This window comes from Dunckerocampus dactyliophorus, chromosome 4 (genome assembly GCF_027744805.1).
Source record: "Dunckerocampus dactyliophorus isolate RoL2022-P2 chromosome 4, RoL_Ddac_1.1, whole genome shotgun sequence".
NCBI classification, from domain to species: Eukaryota; Metazoa; Chordata; class Actinopteri; order Syngnathiformes; family Syngnathidae; genus Dunckerocampus; species Dunckerocampus dactyliophorus.
In genome coordinates, this window is record NC_072822.1 from 32,179,201 (window position 1) to 32,199,666 (window position 20,466).

At 51.2% G+C, this 20,466-nt stretch overlaps 9 non-coding genes across 9 annotated transcripts; 4 read left to right on the forward strand and 5 right to left on the reverse strand.

Annotated features, from left to right (window-relative positions):
- Positions 1-3,355: 3,355 nt before the first annotated feature.
- Positions 3,356-3,519, reverse strand: LOC129180571 (U1 spliceosomal RNA). The gene has a single exon (XR_008570199.1). It is a non-coding gene; the product is annotated as a U1 spliceosomal RNA (small nuclear RNA).
- Positions 3,520-4,897: 1,378 nt separating this feature from the next.
- LOC129180579 (U2 spliceosomal RNA) lies at positions 4,898-5,088 on the forward strand. The gene has a single exon (XR_008570207.1). It is a non-coding gene; the product is annotated as a U2 spliceosomal RNA (small nuclear RNA).
- Positions 5,089-7,067: 1,979 nt separating this feature from the next.
- Positions 7,068-7,231, reverse strand: LOC129180629 (U1 spliceosomal RNA). Its single transcript, XR_008570254.1, has one exon. It is a non-coding gene; the product is annotated as a U1 spliceosomal RNA (small nuclear RNA).
- A 1,378-nt stretch (positions 7,232-8,609) lies between these two features.
- LOC129180580 (U2 spliceosomal RNA) lies at positions 8,610-8,800 on the forward strand. Its single transcript, XR_008570208.1, has one exon. It is a non-coding gene; the product is annotated as a U2 spliceosomal RNA (small nuclear RNA).
- A 1,979-nt stretch (positions 8,801-10,779) lies between these two features.
- On the reverse strand, positions 10,780-10,943 carry LOC129180640 (U1 spliceosomal RNA). The gene has a single exon (XR_008570263.1). It is a non-coding gene; the product is annotated as a U1 spliceosomal RNA (small nuclear RNA).
- A 1,378-nt stretch (positions 10,944-12,321) lies between these two features.
- LOC129180581 (U2 spliceosomal RNA) lies at positions 12,322-12,512 on the forward strand. The gene has a single exon (XR_008570209.1). It is a non-coding gene; the product is annotated as a U2 spliceosomal RNA (small nuclear RNA).
- A 1,979-nt stretch (positions 12,513-14,491) lies between these two features.
- On the reverse strand, positions 14,492-14,655 carry LOC129180653 (U1 spliceosomal RNA). The gene has a single exon (XR_008570265.1). It is a non-coding gene; the product is annotated as a U1 spliceosomal RNA (small nuclear RNA).
- A 1,378-nt stretch (positions 14,656-16,033) lies between these two features.
- Positions 16,034-16,224, forward strand: LOC129180583 (U2 spliceosomal RNA). The gene has a single exon (XR_008570211.1). It is a non-coding gene; the product is annotated as a U2 spliceosomal RNA (small nuclear RNA).
- Positions 16,225-18,203: 1,979 nt separating this feature from the next.
- LOC129180664 (U1 spliceosomal RNA) lies at positions 18,204-18,367 on the reverse strand. Its single transcript, XR_008570266.1, has one exon. It is a non-coding gene; the product is annotated as a U1 spliceosomal RNA (small nuclear RNA).
- Between the last annotated feature and the right edge of the window lie 2,099 nt (positions 18,368-20,466).

Sequence of the window (20,466 nt, forward strand, 5' to 3'; positions counted from 1 at the left end):
AGGTTGGCCTTGCGAGCTGCGGTTTTGAGGATGACTCTGCATCTTCCCTTGTCTCCTGGTAAGCTCGCCGTGTCATGGTTCTTCTTCAAGGGTCTCGCTGCTTTCCTTACTTTCCTTCCTTCCTCCAAGACAGGAAGATCGGAAGCAGTTACCATGGCGCTGGGAAGGCTGCTGACGAGAACGACAGCAATTTGATCTGCTTCGGCTTCAGGTCGATGGTTGTTTCCGACGACCGAATTGGTTGCTGTGTTGAGGTCCACTGTGGGGAGCGGTTCCGGTGTGCCGGTAAAGTTGAGTTCACTTGGCCGACACAGCTTTCTCTGTCCGGGTGAGAATGCTACTGGAGAAATTCTTATTTCACTTTTCCCGCCTGAGTGCAGGCGAGCCTTATTGCTGGGTGGTTGTCATCCGTGGTCGTACAGACCTTCCCAGTAGGCGTTGGAAGTTCTGGGCTCATCATTCCCCGCTCTTGCGCAAACGGGGATGTGGCCGCAAGCCCAGAAGCTTTGCGCAAGACTGCACCTGCAAGTTGTTTTAAACACGCCATCAGGGGCTGGAAACCTGGCTGACGGAGGATATACCGGACTCGGCGATCCAGTTGGAATCATTTGCTGCTTACCGGGGAGATCGGACTTTAGCGTCTGGTAAACACAGAGGTGGCGGCGTCTGTGTTTACGTAAACAAACGGTGGTGCACAGACGTACAGACGATGGAAAAGCACTGCTCGCAGGACATTGAGCTGCTGATGGTGAAATGCAGACCTTTTTATTTGCCTCGTGAGTTTAGCGCTGTGTATTTAACTGCTGTTTACATCCCACCACGAGCTAACACTGCTAATGCACTAGGCCTCCTGCATGACATCATTGATAAACACGAGACCAAACACCCAGACGCTGTATTTATTATATCTGGCGATTTCAACCACTGTAACCTCAGGACTGTCCTCCCCAAATATTACCAGCATGTGAGCTTTCCCACAAGGGAAAATAACATCCTGGACCAAGTCTACTGCAACATGAAAGGTGCTTTGAAGGCTGTTCCAAGACCCCACTTTGGAAAGGCTGACCACATCTCTATATTCCTTTATCCAACATACAGACAACTTCTTAAAAAAGCTCCCCCTGTACGTACAGCAGTTAAAGTATGGAATGAAGAAACTGATCAAGTACTTCAGGACTGCTTTGGCTGCACAAACTGGGATGTGTTTAAAACTGCAGCGGGGAGGGAAGATTGTACTGTTGATTTGGATGAATATGCTTCTGCTGTTACTGGCTACATTAGCACATGCATAGAGACTGTTACCACCACCAAGTATTACAGAAAATACCCTAACCAAAAACAGTGGATGAACTGTGATGTAAGGGCTAAGCTACGTGCTCGTTCGACTGCATTTGTCATGGGCACCGCTGATGACTACAAAAAGGCCAGATATGACCTGAGGAGGTCCATACGGGAGGCCAAGAGGCAGTACAGACAGAAGCTGGAGGGCTACTATTCCACCTCAGACCCTCGGCGCATGTGGGCGGGGCTCCAGCACATCACAGACTATCGACAGCAGAGTAGCGTAGCCACGTCCAGCCAAACCACACTTCCTGATGAGTTGAATGAGTTCTATGCCCGCTTTGATACCCAAACTCCTGATGAGCAGAAAGGGTGGCTGAACCTGGGGAGCACACAGGACTCACCTCTCATGGTGACATCAGCTGATGTGCGCAGGGTTCTAAACAAAACAAACCCACGAAAAGCAGCAGGGCCAGACAACATCTCAGGACGTGCACTTCGGGTTTGCTCATCAGAGCTAGCTGATGTGCTTGCTGACATATTTAACCTGTCGCTTGCACAAGCATCTGTACCGACCTGCTTTAAGTCCACCACCATAGTGCCCGTACCCAAGAAGAGCAACGTGACCTGCTTGAATGACTATCGCCCTATAGCACTCACTCCTATTGTTATGAAGTGCTTTGAAAGATTAGTCATGACCCACATCAAAAAGAGCATCCCGGCGGCAACCGTGGACCCTCTACAGTTTGCATATCGCCAGAACCGGTCCACGGATGATGCAGTCAACACTGCCATCCACACAGCCCTTTCTCACCTACAGGGCCAGGACACATACGTCAGAATGCTATTTATAGACTATAGCTCTGCATTCAATACAGTCAGCCCCCACAAACTCACAGATAAGCTCCTCACACTTGGCCTGTCTCCCTCCCTCTGTAACTGGGTGTTTAACTTTCTCACAGGCAGGCCCCAGTCAGTCAGAGTCCACAACCGCACATCCAGCTCAAGAATTGTGAGCACTGGGACCCCACAGGGGTGTGTGCTGAGTCCACTCCTCTACACGCTCTTCACCTACGATTGCGTGGCCTCCCAGAACAACACCAGCATCATTAAATTTGCAGATGACACTACAGTCATCGGACTGATCACTGGTGGTGTTGAAACATCATACAGAAGAGAGGTGGCGGACCTCATAGCTTGGTGTCGTGATAACAATCTCCTTCTCAATACAGATAAGACTAAAGAGATGATCATCGACCCAAGAACAAGGGAAAAGGAGCCGCATAGACCCCTGTTTATTGATGAGACTGAGGTGGAGAGGGTGAAAACCTTCAAGTTCCTTGGCACACACATCAGCGAGGACCTCACCTGGTCTCACAACACCCAACAAATTCTGAAGAAGTCCCAAAGGAGACTGTACTTCCTGAGAAGACTGAGGAAATTTGGCATGTCCACCACAATCCTGAGTTGCTTCTACAGATGCACTATCGAAAGTGTCCTTACCGCCTCCATCACTGTTTGGTACGGTAACTGTACAACACGTGATAGGAAGGCACTCCAGCGGGTGATCAAGACCTCACAGAACATTGTTGGGGCAGCCCTCCCCACACTGCAAGACATTTATAAATCTAGAGTCCTACGAAGAACACACAACCTCATCAAGGACAGCACACATCCACAACACTCACTATTCACACTCCTACCGTCAGGCAGACGCTACAGGAGTTTGAAGTCCAGGACCACAAGGCTGGCAAACAGTTTTTACCCACAGGCCATCAGGCTCCTCAACGAAGCACTCGCACACGCCGCACGCAACACACGCACACACTCATAGCACTTTATTTATTTATTTATTTGTATTATTTACTTGTATTAATGTCTCGTCTGTTGTTGTTGCTTAATTTATTGGTATATATGTTTATGTGTTTATGTTTCTTATGTTCTTATTCTTTCATTTGTTTTCTTTCTTTTCTTGGGAGAATGAACAGAATAAGATTTTCATTGCATGGTATAACTGCTGTTTTACCATGCACATGACAATAAAACTCTCTTGAATCTTGAATCTTGAATCTTGAAGGGGAGAGCGCGAACGCAGTCCCCCACTATCACAAATTATGCAGTCGAGATTCCCACATTTGGGGAATTCGCAGGGGTCAGCTCAACCCATGTGCAATGGCTGAGCCTCGCCCTGGGTGAACCACCTTCTTGATCATGGTATCTCCCCTGCCAGGTAAGTATGAGTTGGACGAGTCTCACTCAGACGAGACTCTCACACACGCAGCATGCTAAGTGGTGGTGTCATCGGCTGCTTCACAACAAACACACGCACTGGACCTGTGTCCAAGTTCAGCATCTGCCCTTGCGCTCGACGGACGCCACACGTTCGGAGGCACCTCCTACAGCCACGACCGGCCTTGTGATTTTGGACGCTCTGGCCTTCTGGACACTTCCCGGTGGCGTCTCGCCTTCACATCTTTCCCCTGACGCCGCCGTCTCTGCGGTCCAAATGTCAGAAAGTAGAGCAAAAGTGAAGGGCAACAGACAAAGGAAATGTGACATTGTTGTTACCAGAGTTGTTACTTCATTAGCCAGAAGTTTGAGTGCCGCAGCTAGTTTCCACGCAATCTTCTGACGCCGGAGCAATGCATTATGGGAATGCGTTCTGTATTATGCCGCGTCGGCGCTCTCCCGCGATCACATGCACAAGCCAAATGACACTGAAATACTTTTGTAGTTGCTCATACTGGCGATAGGATTAATAAGGACAGTACTCTCGTTATGTCAAAGAGTGAGGCTGTGTTGCACATTCCACTCTTGTGGCTTCATGCTGAGCAAAGACAGCGACAGCAAGTGGCATAGTCCAGTTGCTGCAGGCATTCCACGGGGAGACTGGAGTACTGAGTCCACGTCACTGTTTCAAACATATTCACATTGGACTGTGGCCTCCATTGTGTGCTTACCGAGGACTATTCTGATGTGGCTGAGTAAAATCAGTTTATTGCCGCTTCATGCATAGACCGACGTGCACCGCATGAGCTTCAATAACGAATGGGTCACGAAACACTGGTTTGATATTATGGCTGCAAAACAACACAGGTGCATCTTTTTATTGTTTACAATGTGCGCGCGGGGTTGTCGTTTGGCATCAAAAGTCTTTGGTTCGTTATCTTTCGTGCTTCCAAATAAGTCTCGGAAACGATAGCTCAATTTCAACAGTTGAATGCACCAGGAAGAATGATACACAGCTGCGGGGACTCGTCTTCTAAGCGGGTGCAGGAGCAAGTCCGAGGCACTTCTGGTCAGACGTCTTTTACCTAGCTTTTACCTCCTGTCCTATGCCTCTATGTGTGCCCCGGTGGTCTTAGCTGCTTGGAGCCGCTCGATAATGAGTGTGCAAAAGGGTGTGGAAAAGAAAAGCCAAGGCCGAGTGAAAAGATACAGCGAGTCCACAAGTCTGCTCCGGTCACACTATCTAACATGTGCCAAGAGAGGCGCCTATATGTAACTACATCTAACAGCGTGTTGACGTTTGAGGTCGTCGTGAGTCAGTGTGTGCAACCGGGACTTTAGCTTGTTTTGTCAGAAATGACATGCTCCCCTCTGAGCTTTCAATGCTATCGCTTCTCGGCCTTTTGGCTAAGATCAAGTGTAGTATCTGTTCTTATCAGTTTAATATCTGATATGTCTCCTATCTGGGGACCAAATATTAAATTGCTTTTTGGGACAGGGAGCTGAGCTCGGGGCTTGCGCCGTCCGCTCCACGCATCGACCTGGTATTGCAGTATCTCCGGGAGCGGTGCACTTCTCCTTCTCATGTTGACAGCAAAGGCAGCTTCACGCAGGTCGTTTGACAGCATCCGGCATGTTTTGCCCGATACCGTGCGATGCTCACCAAAGACCAATGAAAGTGTTTACGTTTGGTGCCACCCGAGCAGGTGGCGGTACGCTGTGGAAAATATGCCCTGCGACAGTGTCTGCGCCCTCCGTGGACCCTCTTTGCCTTCCCAGCAGCATCAACACCTTACAAAGGGAGCACAATGCATAAAGCAGCGTGTTCTCCGGCCATGCCTCCTGCACTCTTCCACCGGCTCCTGATACTCGGGTCTCTTGCGCACTTCCCAGGGGCCAGCGGGTGTCGCAGTGATCGACAGCTGGGTGGAATCTGACAAAATGGTCTCGTCTGGTGGAAGCCTTCCGAGTTTCCTCGACAAACCAACCAAGTAAGGGACCGCGGCTTTCCGCCCTCTGTTTTGCTTCTCGCGGTCAGGTGTCGTGGCCCTTCCTTTGCTGGATTTGACATAGAGCCACTTTGGGATAGCCACAGGTGGTTAGAGCCTGTAAAATGCGTGTCTGCTCCTTCGGTTAGGGCTATTTTCTGCTCTGTTGTTTGCGGCTCTGACAGCTCCTAGCTTGGGTTCCAGTGTGCGAAGGCGGTACAAGTGTAGGAACGGGCCAGCGCGGGTAGGTTTACCGTAGACCTCAATGTTGAGGCTTCCATCCATCCCCGGCCGCACTTCACAGTCCGAAGATTGGCAAACCCGCGTGTCATCCACACATCGGAAGCAGTGGCTGTCTTTAGTTCCTGTGCAGGATCCCCGTAGTTTTCTTTCCACGTCTTCCATGTACACGATAGCCACAATGGCTGAGAGCGGTGAGCCCACGGCAGAGCCATGTCTTGGCCTGTAGAAACACATACGGAATTGCAAGCATGTGCCCTTAAGGCACATTTGCAGGAAATCATATACTTGCTCTGGAGTGAGGTTGCTTGTGTCTTGGAGGCTGGAGTGCTACTGTTGCCCTTCTTCTGCCAGTGTCTATTGCTGCAGTGGTGGAGATAGGTGTAAACGGGGAGGTGATGTCGACTCATACCAGGGTCTCTTCCGGAGATAACCTGAGGGTCTGAATCTCATTAGTGAAGTCTGTGGAGCTGTGGACATGGGGTGGGGTACTGCCAAGCAGTGGGGCCAGAATGGTGGCTGGGTATTTGGCAATACTGACCGTGGAAGAGTCGAATCTGCTGGCAACAGGCCTGAGTGGACCTCCCGCCTTGTGAATTTTGGGCAGTCCGTAAATGCAAGGTGTGACTTCTCCGGGATGCAGGCGGTAGGTAGCACGTGTGACACTCTACACCGTCCTCTTTTTTCCCGGCCTCTGAAGACATTCCGTGATCTTCTTGTATTCACCGGTGGGATTGCTCTTCGGTCGTTCGTGTTCAGTGTCGTCACCGAGCAGAGCCGTTAGGTTGGCCTTGCGAGCTGCGGTTTTGAGGATGACTCTGCATCTTCCCTTGTCTCCTGGTAAGCTCGCCGTGTCATGGTTCTTCTTCAAGGGTCTCGCTGCTTTCCTTACTTTCCTTCCTTCCTCCAAGACAGGAAGATCGGAAGCAGTTACCATGGCGCTGGGAAGGCTGCTGACGAGAACGACAGCAATTTGATCTGCTTCGGCTTCAGGTCGATGGTTGTTTCCGACGACCGAATTGGTTGCTGTGTTGAGGTCCACTGTGGGGAGCGGTTCCGGTGTGCCGGTAAAGTTGAGTTCACTTGGCCGACACAGCTTTCTCTGTCCGGGTGAGAATGCTACTGGAGAAATTCTTATTTCACTTTTCCCGCCTGAGTGCAGGCGAGCCTTATTGCTGGGTGGTTGTCATCCGTGGTCGTACAGACCTTCCCAGTAGGCGTTGGAAGTTCTGGGCTCGTCATTCCCCGCTCTTGCGCAAACGGGGATGTGGCCGCAAGCCCAGAAGCTTTGCGCAAGACTGCACCTGCAAGTTGTTTTAAACACGCCATCAGGGGAGAGCGCGAACGCAGTCCCCCACTATCACAAATTATGCAGTCGAGATTCCCACATTTGGGGAATTCGCAGGGGTCAGCTCAACCCATGTGCAATGGCTGAGCCTCGCCCTGGGTGAACCACCTTCTTGATCATGGTATCTCCCCTGCCAGGTAAGTATGAGTTGGACGAGTCTCACTCAGACGAGACTCTCACACACGCAGCATGCTAAGTGGTGGTGTCATCGGCTGCTTCACAACAAACACACGCACTGGACCTGTGTCCAAGTTCAGCATCTGCCCTTGCGCTCGACGGACGCCACACGTTCGGAGGCACCTCCTACAGCCACGACCGGCCTTGTGATTTTGGACGCTCTGGCCTTCTGGACACTTCCCGGTGGCGTCTCGCCTTCACATCTTTCCCCTGACGCCGCCGTCTCTGCGGTCCAAATGTCAGAAAGTAGAGCAAAAGTGAAGGGCAACAGACAAAGGAAATGTGACATTGTTGTTACCAGAGTTGTTACTTCATTAGCCAGAAGTTTGAGTGCCGCAGCTAGTTTCCACGCAATCTTCTGACGCCGGAGCAATGCATTATGGGAATGCGTTCTGTATTATGCCGCGTCGGCGCTCTCCCGCGATCACATGCACAAGCCAAATGACACTGAAATACTTTTGTAGTTGCTCATACTGGCGATAGGATTAATAAGGACAGTACTCTCGTTATGTCAAAGAGTGAGGCTGTGTTGCACATTCCACTCTTGTGGCTTCATGCTGAGCAAAGACAGCGACAGCAAGTGGCATAGTCCAGTTGCTGCAGGCATTCCACGGGGAGACTGGAGTACTGAGTCCACGTCACTGTTTCAAACATATTCACATTGGACTGTGGCCTCCATTGTGTGCTTACCGAGGACTATTCTGATGTGGCTGAGTAAAATCAGTTTATTGCCGCTTCATGCATAGACCGACGTGCACCGCATGAGCTTCAATAACGAATGGGTCACGAAACACTGGTTTGATATTATGGCTGCAAAACAACACAGGTGCATCTTTTTATTGTTTACAATGTGCGCGCGGGGTTGTCGTTTGGCATCAAAAGTCTTTGGTTCGTTATCTTTCGTGCTTCCAAATAAGTCTCGGAAACGATAGCTCAATTTCAACAGTTGAATGCACCAGGAAGAATGATACACAGCTGCGGGGACTCGTCTTCTAAGCGGGTGCAGGAGCAAGTCCGAGGCACTTCTGGTCAGACGTCTTTTACCTAGCTTTTACCTCCTGTCCTATGCCTCTATGTGTGCCCCGGTGGTCTTAGCTGCTTGGAGCCGCTCGATAATGAGTGTGCAAAAGGGTGTGGAAAAGAAAAGCCAAGGCCGAGTGAAAAGATACAGCGAGTCCACAAGTCTGCTCCGGTCACACTATCTAACATGTGCCAAGAGAGGCGCCTATATGTAACTACATCTAACAGCGTGTTGACGTTTGAGGTCGTCGTGAGTCAGTGTGTGCAACCGGGACTTTAGCTTGTTTTGTCAGAAATGACATGCTCCCCTCTGAGCTTTCAATGCTATCGCTTCTCGGCCTTTTGGCTAAGATCAAGTGTAGTATCTGTTCTTATCAGTTTAATATCTGATATGTCTCCTATCTGGGGACCAAATATTAAATTGCTTTTTGGGACAGGGAGCTGAGCTCGGGGCTTGCGCCGTCCGCTCCACGCATCGACCTGGTATTGCAGTATCTCCGGGAGCGGTGCACTTCTCCTTCTCATGTTGACAGCAAAGGCAGCTTCACGCAGGTCGTTTGACAGCATCCGGCATGTTTTGCCCGATACCGTGCGATGCTCACCAAAGACCAATGAAAGTGTTTACGTTTGGTGCCACCCGAGCAGGTGGCGGTACGCTGTGGAAAATATGCCCTGCGACAGTGTCTGCGCCCTCCGTGGACCCTCTTTGCCTTCCCAGCAGCATCAACACCTTACAAAGGGAGCACAATGCATAAAGCAGCGTGTTCTCCGGCCATGCCTCCTGCACTCTTCCACCGGCTCCTGATACTCGGGTCTCTTGCGCACTTCCCAGGGGCCAGCGGGTGTCGCAGTGATCGACAGCTGGGTGGAATCTGACAAAATGGTCTCGTCTGGTGGAAGCCTTCCGAGTTTCCTCGACAAACCAACCAAGTAAGGGACCGCGGCTTTCCGCCCTCTGTTTTGCTTCTCGCGGTCAGGTGTCGTGGCCCTTCCTTTGCTGGATTTGACATAGAGCCACTTTGGGATAGCCACAGGTGGTTAGAGCCTGTAAAATGCGTGTCTGCTCCTTCGGTTAGGGCTATTTTCTGCTCTGTTGTTTGCGGCTCTGACAGCTCCTAGCTTGGGTTCCAGTGTGCGAAGGCGGTACAAGTGTAGGAACGGGCCAGCGCGGGTAGGTTTACCGTAGACCTCAATGTTGAGGCTTCCATCCATCCCCGGCCGCACTTCACAGTCCGAAGATTGGCAAACCCGCGTGTCATCCACACATCGGAAGCAGTGGCTGTCTTTAGTTCCTGTGCAGGATCCCCGTAGTTTTCTTTCCACGTCTTCCATGTACACGATAGCCACAATGGCTGAGAGCGGTGAGCCCACGGCAGAGCCATGTCTTGGCCTGTAGAAACACATACGGAATTGCAAGCATGTGCCCTTAAGGCACATTTGCAGGAAATCATATACTTGCTCTGGAGTGAGGTTGCTTGTGTCTTGGAGGCTGGAGTGCTACTGTTGCCCTTCTTCTGCCAGTGTCTATTGCTGCAGTGGTGGAGATAGGTGTAAACGGGGAGGTGATGTCGACTCATACCAGGGTCTCTTCCGGAGATAACCTGAGGGTCTGAATCTCATTAGTGAAGTCTGTGGAGCTGTGGACATGGGGTGGGGTACTGCCAAGCAGTGGGGCCAGAATGGTGGCTGGGTATTTGGCAATACTGACCGTGGAAGAGTCGAATCTGCTGGCAACAGGCCTGAGTGGACCTCCCGCCTTGTGAATTTTGGGCAGTCCGTAAATGCAAGGTGTGACTTCTCCGGGATGCAGGCGGTAGGTAGCACGTGTGACACTCTACACCGTCCTCTTTTTTCCCGGCCTCTGAAGACATTCCGTGATCTTCTTGTATTCACCGGTGGGATTGCTCTTCAGTCGTTCGTGTTCAGTGTCGTCACCGAGCAGAGCCGTTAGGTTGGCCTTGCGAGCTGCGGTTTTGAGGATGACTCTGCATCTTCCCTTGTCTCCTGGTAAGCTCGCCGTGTCATGGTTCTTCTTCAAGGGTCTCGCTGCTTTCCTTACTTTCCTTCCTTCCTCCAAGACAGGAAGATCGGAAGCAGTTACCATGGCGCTGGGAAGGCTGCTGACGAGAACGACAGCAATTTGATCTGCTTCGGCTTCAGGTCGATGGTTGTTTCCGACGACCGAATTGGTTGCTGTGTTGAGGTCCACTGTGGGGAGCGGTTCCGGTGTGCCGGTAAAGTTGAGTTCACTTGGCCGACACAGCTTTCTCTGTCCGGGTGAGAATGCTACTGGAGAAATTCTTATTTCACTTTTCCCGCCTGAGTGCAGGCGAGCCTTATTGCTGGGTGGTTGTCATCCGTGGTCGTACAGACCTTCCCAGTAGGCGTTGGAAGTTCTGGGCTCGTCATTCCCCGCTCTTGCGCAAACGGGGATGTGGCCGCAAGCCCAGAAGCTTTGCGCAAGACTGCACCTGCAAGTTGTTTTAAACACGCCATCAGGGGAGAGCGCGAACGCAGTCCCCCACTATCACAAATTATGCAGTCGAGATTCCCACATTTGGGGAATTCGCAGGGGTCAGCTCAACCCATGTGCAATGGCTGAGCCTCGCCCTGGGTGAACCACCTTCTTGATCATGGTATCTCCCCTGCCAGGTAAGTATGAGTTGGACGAGTCTCACTCAGACGAGACTCTCACACACGCAGCATGCTAAGTGGTGGTGTCATCGGCTGCTTCACAACAAACACACGCACTGGACCTGTGTCCAAGTTCAGCATCTGCCCTTGCGCTCGACGGACGCCACACGTTCGGAGGCACCTCCTACAGCCACGACCGGCCTTGTGATTTTGGACGCTCTGGCCTTCTGGACACTTCCCGGTGGCGTCTCGCCTTCACATCTTTCCCCTGACGCCGCCGTCTCTGCGGTCCAAATGTCAGAAAGTAGAGCAAAAGTGAAGGGCAACAGACAAAGGAAATGTGACATTGTTGTTACCAGAGTTGTTACTTCATTAGCCAGAAGTTTGAGTGCCGCAGCTAGTTTCCACGCAATCTTCTGACGCCGGAGCAATGCATTATGGGAATGCGTTCTGTATTATGCCGCGTCGGCGCTCTCCCGCGATCACATGCACAAGCCAAATGACACTGAAATACTTTTGTAGTTGCTCATACTGGCGATAGGATTAATAAGGACAGTACTCTCGTTATGTCAAAGAGTGAGGCTGTGTTGCACATTCCACTCTTGTGGCTTCATGCTGAGCAAAGACAGCGACAGCAAGTGGCATAGTCCAGTTGCTGCAGGCATTCCACGGGGAGACTGGAGTACTGAGTCCACGTCACTGTTTCAAACATATTCACATTGGACTGTGGCCTCCATTGTGTGCTTACCGAGGACTATTCTGATGTGGCTGAGTAAAATCAGTTTATTGCCGCTTCATGCATAGACCGACGTGCACCGCATGAGCTTCAATAACGAATGGGTCACGAAACACTGGTTTGATATTATGGCTGCAAAACAACACAGGTGCATCTTTTTATTGTTTACAATGTGCGCGCGGGGTTGTCGTTTGGCATCAAAAGTCTTTGGTTCGTTATCTTTCGTGCTTCCAAATAAGTCTCGGAAACGATAGCTCAATTTCAACAGTTGAATGCACCAGGAAGAATGATACACAGCTGCGGGGACTCGTCTTCTAAGCGGGTGCAGGAGCAAGTCCGAGGCACTTCTGGTCAGACGTCTTTTACCTAGCTTTTACCTCCTGTCCTATGCCTCTATGTGTGCCCCGGTGGTCTTAGCTGCTTGGAGCCGCTCGATAATGAGTGTGCAAAAGGGTGTGGAAAAGAAAAGCCAAGGCCGAGTGAAAAGATACAGCGAGTCCACAAGTCTGCTCCGGTCACACTATCTAACATGTGCCAAGAGAGGCGCCTATATGTAACTACATCTAACAGCGTGTTGACGTTTGAGGTCGTCGTGAGTCAGTGTGTGCAACCGGGACTTTAGCTTGTTTTGTCAGAAATGACATGCTCCCCTCTGAGCTTTCAATGCTATCGCTTCTCGGCCTTTTGGCTAAGATCAAGTGTAGTATCTGTTCTTATCAGTTTAATATCTGATATGTCTCCTATCTGGGGACCAAATATTAAATTGCTTTTTGGGACAGGGAGCTGAGCTCGGGGCTTGCGCCGTCCGCTCCACGCATCGACCTGGTATTGCAGTATCTCCGGGAGCGGTGCACTTCTCCTTCTCATGTTGACAGCAAAGGCAGCTTCACGCAGGTCGTTTGACAGCATCCGGCATGTTTTGCCCGATACCGTGCGATGCTCACCAAAGACCAATGAAAGTGTTTACGTTTGGTGCCACCCGAGCAGGTGGCGGTACGCTGTGGAAAATATGCCCTGCGACAGTGTCTGCGCCCTCCGTGGACCCTCTTTGCCTTCCCAGCAGCATCAACACCTTACAAAGGGAGCACAATGCATAAAGCAGCGTGTTCTCCGGCCATGCCTCCTGCACTCTTCCACCGGCTCCTGATACTCGGGTCTCTTGCGCACTTCCCAGGGGCCAGCGGGTGTCGCAGTGATCGACAGCTGGGTGGAATCTGACAAAATGGTCTCGTCTGGTGGAAGCCTTCCGAGTTTCCTCGACAAACCAACCAAGTAAGGGACCGCGGCTTTCCGCCCTCTGTTTTGCTTCTCGCGGTCAGGTGTCGTGGCCCTTCCTTTGCTGGATTTGACATAGAGCCACTTTGGGATAGCCACAGGTGGTTAGAGCCTGTAAAATGCGTGTCTGCTCCTTCGGTTAGGGCTATTTTCTGCTCTGTTGTTTGCGGCTCTGACAGCTCCTAGCTTGGGTTCCAGTGTGCGAAGGCGGTACAAGTGTAGGAACGGGCCAGCGCGGGTAGGTTTACCGTAGACCTCAATGTTGAGGCTTCCATCCATCCCCGGCCGCACTTCACAGTCCGAAGATTGGCAAACCCGCGTGTCATCCACACATCGGAAGCAGTGGCTGTCTTTAGTTCCTGTGCAGGATCCCCGTAGTTTTCTTTCCACGTCTTCCATGTACACGATAGCCACAATGGCTGAGAGCGGTGAGCCCACGGCAGAGCCATGTCTTGGCCTGTAGAAACACATACGGAATTGCAAGCATGTGCCCTTAAGGCACATTTGCAGGAAATCATATACTTGCTCTGGAGTGAGGTTGCTTGTGTCTTGGAGGCTGGAGTGCTACTGTTGCCCTTCTTCTGCCAGTGTCTATTGCTGCAGTGGTGGAGATAGGTGTAAACGGGGAGGTGATGTCGACTCATACCAGGGTCTCTTCCGGAGATAACCTGAGGGTCTGAATCTCATTAGTGAAGTCTGTGGAGCTGTGGACATGGGGTGGGGTACTGCCAAGCAGTGGGGCCAGAATGGTGGCTGGGTATTTGGCAATACTGACCGTGGAAGAGTCGAATCTGCTGGCAACAGGCCTGAGTGGACCTCCCGCCTTGTGAATTTTGGGCAGTCCGTAAATGCAAGGTGTGACTTCTCCGGGATGCAGGCGGTAGGTAGCACGTGTGACACTCTACACCGTCCTCTTTTTTCCCGGCCTCTGAAGACATTCCGTGATCTTCTTGTATTCACCGGTGGGATTGCTCTTCAGTCGTTCGTGTTCAGTGTCGTCACCGAGCAGAGCCGTTAGGTTGGCCTTGCGAGCTGCGGTTTTGAGGATGACTCTGCATCTTCCCTTGTCTCCTGGTAAGCTCGCCGTGTCATGGTTCTTCTTCAAGGGTCTCGCTGCTTTCCTTACTTTCCTTCCTTCCTCCAAGACAGGAAGATCGGAAGCAGTTACCATGGCGCTGGGAAGGCTGCTGACGAGAACGACAGCAATTTGATCTGCTTCGGCTTCAGGTCGATGGTTGTTTCCGACGACCGAATTGGTTGCTGTGTTGAGGTCCACTGTGGGGAGCGGTTCCGGTGTGCCGGTAAAGTTGAGTTCACTTGGCCGACACAGCTTTCTCTGTCCGGGTGAGAATGCTACTGGAGAAATTCTTATTTCACTTTTCCCGCCTGAGTGCAGGCGAGCCTTATTGCTGGGTGGTTGTCATCCGTGGTCGTACAGACCTTCCCAGTAGGCGTTGGAAGTTCTGGGCTCGTCATTCCCCGCTCTTGCGCAAACGGGGATGTGGCCGCAAGCCCAGAAGCTTTGCGCAAGACTGCACCTGCAAGTTGTTTTAAACACGCCATCAGGGGAGAGCGCGAACGCAGTCCCCCACTATCACAAATTATGCAGTCGAGATTCCCACATTTGGGGAATTCGCAGGGGTCAGCTCAACCCATGTGCAATGGCTGAGCCTCGCCCTGGGTGAACCACCTTCTTGATCATGGTATCTCCCCTGCCAGGTAAGTATGAGTTGGACGAGTCTCACTCAGACGAGACTCTCACACACGCAGCATGCTAAGTGGTGGTGTCATCGGCTGCTTCACAACAAACACACGCACTGGACCTGTGTCCAAGTTCAGCATCTGCCCTTGCGCTCGACGGACGCCACACGTTCGGAGGCACCTCCTACAGCCACGACCGGCCTTGTGATTTTGGACGCTCTGGCCTTCTGGACACTTCCCGGTGGCGTCTCGCCTTCACATCTTTCCCCTGACGCCGCCGTCTCTGCGGTCCAAATGTCAGAAAGTAGAGCAAAAGTGAAGGGCAACAGACAAAGGAAATGTGACATTGTTGTTACCAGAGTTGTTACTTCATTAGCCAGAAGTTTGAGTGCCGCAGCTAGTTTCCACGCAATCTTCTGACGCCGGAGCAATGCATTATGGGAATGCGTTCTGTATTATGCCGCGTCGGCGCTCTCCCGCGATCACATGCACAAGCCAAATGACACTGAAATACTTTTGTAGTTGCTCATACTGGCGATAGGATTAATAAGGACAGTACTCTCGTTATGTCAAAGAGTGAGGCTGTGTTGCACATTCCACTCTTGTGGCTTCATGCTGAGCAAAGACAGCGACAGCAAGTGGCATAGTCCAGTTGCTGCAGGCATTCCACGGGGAGACTGGAGTACTGAGTCCACGTCACTGTTTCAAACATATTCACATTGGACTGTGGCCTCCATTGTGTGCTTACCGAGGACTATTCTGATGTGGCTGAGTAAAATCAGTTTATTGCCGCTTCATGCATAGACCGACGTGCACCGCATGAGCTTCAATAACGAATGGGTCACGAAACACTGGTTTGATATTATGGCTGCAAAACAACACAGGTGCATCTTTTTATTGTTTACAATGTGCGCGCGGGGTTGTCGTTTGGCATCAAAAGTCTTTGGTTCGTTATCTTTCGTGCTTCCAAATAAGTCTCGGAAACGATAGCTCAATTTCAACAGTTGAATGCACCAGGAAGAATGATACACAGCTGCGGGGACTCGTCTTCTAAGCGGGTGCAGGAGCAAGTCCGAGGCACTTCTGGTCAGACGTCTTTTACCTAGCTTTTACCTCCTGTCCTATGCCTCTATGTGTGCCCCGGTGGTCTTAGCTGCTTGGAGCCGCTCGATAATGAGTGTGCAAAAGGGTGTGGAAAAGAAAAGCCAAGGCCGAGTGAAAAGATACAGCGAGTCCACAAGTCTGCTCCGGTCACACTATCTAACATGTGCCAAGAGAGGCGCCTATATGTAACTACATCTAACAGCGTGTTGACGTTTGAGGTCGTCGTGAGTCAGTGTGTGCAACCGGGACTTTAGCTTGTTTTGTCAGAAATGACATGCTCCCCTCTGAGCTTTCAATGCTATCGCTTCTCGGCCTTTTGGCTAAGATCAAGTGTAGTATCTGTTCTTATCAGTTTAATATCTGATATGTCTCCTATCTGGGGACCAAATATTAAATTGCTTTTTGGGACAGGGAGCTGAGCTCGGGGCTTGCGCCGTCCGCTCCACGCATCGACCTGGTATTGCAGTATCTCCGGGAGCGGTGCACTTCTCCTTCTCATGTTGACAGCAAAGGCAGCTTCACGCAGGTCGTTTGACAGCATCCGGCATGTTTTGCCCGATACCGTGCGATGCTCACCAAAGACCAATGAAAGTGTTTACGTTTGGTGCCACCCGAGCAGGTGGCGGTACGCTGTGGAAAATATGCCCTGCGACAGTGTCTGCGCCCTCCGTGGACCCTCTTTGCCTTCCCAGCAGCATCAACACCTTACAAAGGGAGCACAATGCATAAAGCAGCGTGTTCTCCGGCCATGCCTCCTGCACTCTTCCACCGGCTCCTGATACTCGGGTCTCTTGCGCACTTCCCAGGGGCCAGCGGGTGTCGCAGTGATCGACAGCTGGGTGGAATCTGACAAAATGGTCTCGTCTGGTGGAAGCCTTCCGAGTTTCCTCGACAAACCAACCAAGTAAGGGACCGCGGCTTTCCGCCCTCTGTTTTGCTTCTCGCGGTCAGGTGTCGTGGCCCTTCCTTTGCTGGATTTGACATAGAGCCACTTTGGGATAGCCACAGGTGGTTAGAGCCTGTAAAATGCGTGTCTGCTCCTTCGGTTAGGGCTATTTTCTGCTCTGTTGTTTGCGGCTCTGACAGCTCCTAGCTTGGGTTCCAGTGTGCGAAGGCGGTACAAGTGTAGGAACGGGCCAGCGCGGGTAGGTTTACCGTAGACCTCAATGTTGAGGCTTCCATCCATCCCCGGCCGCACTTCACAGTCCGAAGATTGGCAAACCCGCGTGTCATCCACACATCGGAAGCAGTGGCTGTCTTTAGTTCCTGTGCAGGATCCCCGTAGTTTTCTTTCCACGTCTTCCATGTACACGATAGCCACAATGGCTGAGAGCGGTGAGCCCACGGCAGAGCCATGTCTTGGCCTGTAGAAACACATACGGAATTGCAAGCATGTGCCCTTAAGGCACATTTGCAGGAAATCATATACTTGCTCTGGAGTGAGGTTGCTTGTGTCTTGGAGGCTGGAGTGCTACTGTTGCCCTTCTTCTGCCAGTGTCTATTGCTGCAGTGGTGGAGATAGGTGTAAACGGGGAGGTGATGTCGACTCATACCAGGGTCTCTTCCGGAGATAACCTGAGGGTCTGAATCTCATTAGTGAAGTCTGTGGAGCTGTGGACATGGGGTGGGGTACTGCCAAGCAGTGGGGCCAGAATGGTGGCTGGGTATTTGGCAATACTGACCGTGGAAGAGTCGAATCTGCTGGCAACAGGCCTGAGTGGACCTCCCGCCTTGTGAATTTTGGGCAGTCCGTAAATGCAAGGTGTGACTTCTCCGGGATGCAGGCGGTAGGTAGCACGTGTGACACTCTACACCGTCCTCTTTTTTCCCGGCCTCTGAAGACATTCCGTGATCTTCTTGTATTCACCGGTGGGATTGCTCTTCGGTCGTTCGTGTTCAGTGTCGTCACCGAGCAGAGCCGTTAGGTTGGCCTTGCGAGCTGCGGTTTTGAGGATGACTCTGCATCTTCCCTTGTCTCCTGGTAAGCTCGCCGTGTCATGGTTCTTCTTCAAGGGTCTCGCTGCTTTCCTTACTTTCCTTCCTTCCTCCAAGACAGGAAGATCGGAAGCAGTTACCATGGCGCTGGGAAGGCTGCTGACGAGAACAACAGCAATTTGATCTGCTTCGGCTTCAGGTCGATGGTTGTTTCCGACGACCGAATTGGTTGCTGTGTTGAGGTCCACTGAGGGGAGCGGTTCCGGTGTGCCGGTAAAGTTGAGTTCACTTGGCCGACACAGCTTTCTCTGTCCGGGTGAGAATGCTACTGGAGAAATTCTTATTTCACTTTTCCCGCCTGAGTGCAGGCGAGCCTTATTGCTGGGTGGTTGTCATCCGTGGTCGTACAGACCTTCCCAGTAGGCGTTGGAAGTTCTGGGCTCGTCATTCCCCGCTCTTGCGCAAACGGGGATGTGGCCGCAAGCCCAGAAGCTTTGCGCAAGACTGCACCTGCAAGTTGTTTTAAACACGCCATCAGGGGAGAGCGCGAACGCAGTCCCCCACTATCACAAATTATGCAGTCGAGATTCCCACATTTGGGGAATTCGCAGGGGTCAGCTCAACCCATGTGCAATGGCTGAGCCTCGCCCTGGGTGAACCACCTTCTTGATCATGGTATCTCCCCTGCCAGGTAAGTATGAGTTGGACGAGTCTCACTCAGACGAGACTCTCACACACGCAGCATGCTAAGTGGTGGTGTCATCGGCTGCTTCACAACAAACACACGCACTGGACCTGTGTCCAAGTTCAGCATCTGCCCTTGCGCTCGACGGACGCCACACGTTCGGAGGCACCTCCTACAGCCACGACCGGCCTTGTGATTTTGGACGCTCTGGCCTTCTGGACACTTCCCGGTGGCGTCTCGCCTTCACATCTTTCCCCTGACGCCGCCGTCTCTGCGGTCCAAATGTCAGAAAGTAGAGCAAAAGTGAAGGGCAACAGACAAAGGAAATGTGACATTGTTGTTACCAGAGTTGTTACTTCATTAGCCAGAAGTTTGAGTGCCGCAGCTAGTTTCCACGCAATCTTCTGACGCCGGAGCAATGCATTATGGGAATGCGTTCTGTATTATGCCGCGTCGGCGCTCTCCCGCGATCACATGCACAAGCCAAATGACACTGAAATACTTTTGTAGTTGCTCATACTGGCGATAGGATTAATAAGGACAGTACTCTCGTTATGTCAAAGAGTGAGGCTGTGTTGCACATTCCACTCTTGTGGCTTCATGCTGAGCAAAGACAGCGACAGCAAGTGGCATAGTCCAGTTGCTGCAGGCATTCCACGGGGAGACTGGAGTACTGAGTCCACGTCACTGTTTCAAACATATTCACATTGGACTGTGGCCTCCATTGTGTGCTTACCGAGGACTATTCTGATGTGGCTGAGTAAAATCAGTTTATTGCCGCTTCATGCATAGACCGACGTGCACCGCATGAGCTTCAATAACGAATGGGTCACGAAACACTGGTTTGATATTATGGCTGCAAAACAACACAGGTGCATCTTTTTATTGTTTACAATGTGCACGCGGGGTTGTCGTTTGGCATCAAAAGTCTTTGGTTCGTTATCTTTCGTGCTTCCAAATAAGTCTCGGAAACGATAGCTCAATTTCAACAGTTGAATGCACCAGGAAGAATGATACACAGCTGCGGGGACTCGTCTTCTAAGCGGGTGCAGGAGCAAGTCCGAGGCACTTCTGGTCAGACGTCTTTTACCTAGCTTTTACCTCCTGTCCTATGCCTCTATGTGTGCCCCGGTGGTCTTAGCTGCTTGGAGCCGCTCGATAATGAGTGTGCAAAAGGGTGTGGAAAAGAAAAGCCAAGGCCGAGTGAAAAGATACAGCGAGTCCACAAGTCTGCTCCGGTCACACTATCTAACATGTGCCAAGAGAGGCGCCTATATGTAACTACATCTAACAGCGTGTTGACGTTTGAGGTCGTCGTGAGTCAGTGTGTGCAACCGGGACTTTAGCTTGTTTTGTCAGAAATGACATGCTCCCCTCTGAGCTTTCAATGCTATCGCTTCTCGGCCTTTTGGCTAAGACTGCGGTCACCTCCTACGGGTGGGGAATTGTATGCTTTTGTGGCATAGGATTCTGCCAGTCATTGGGAGGACATTCTTGGCACTTTACAGTGCATTATAACTTTATTGTTTTCACAGCAACTAAAGGTAAGTAAATTTTTTCTAATTGGTTTTTAGTTATTTATCTGTTGTTTTAATTGTATTTATTGCATACTTTTTTTCATTTTAGCTGGTGGTGCCTCCATCATGTCGGCTAGCCATGCCGGTATGCGGAGGCACCACAGCGTGCGTTTTACACTCAAGCAAGTGGATGGTGAAGAAGTTGGAATGTCCAGACTGGACTTTTCCCGGAAAATCATCCAACAGACCCTGAAATTCAAACCGGAAGATCTGAATTGCATTTTGACACTGCCTTTTCACAAAGGCTTTGATGTAAGTTTTCAGTCTGCTGCAACTCTGAGAGATTTTTGGCAAAGGTATGAGGATGCTAAACCCCAGTTGTCTGTGTTCAATGTGGAAAAACTGACTGACAATGCTGCTAAAACTGTTATTGTCCGAATGTTTAATGAGACAGTGACCGCAGACGACATTTGTTTTTGGCTGGGAAGATATTGCACGGTTAAAGGCCAGGCTATGAAGGTGAGAGACGAAGACGGCATCTGGAATTGTGCCTGGAGGGTCCCCATCCAACAATGGCAGGACCCTCAGGGCTTCCA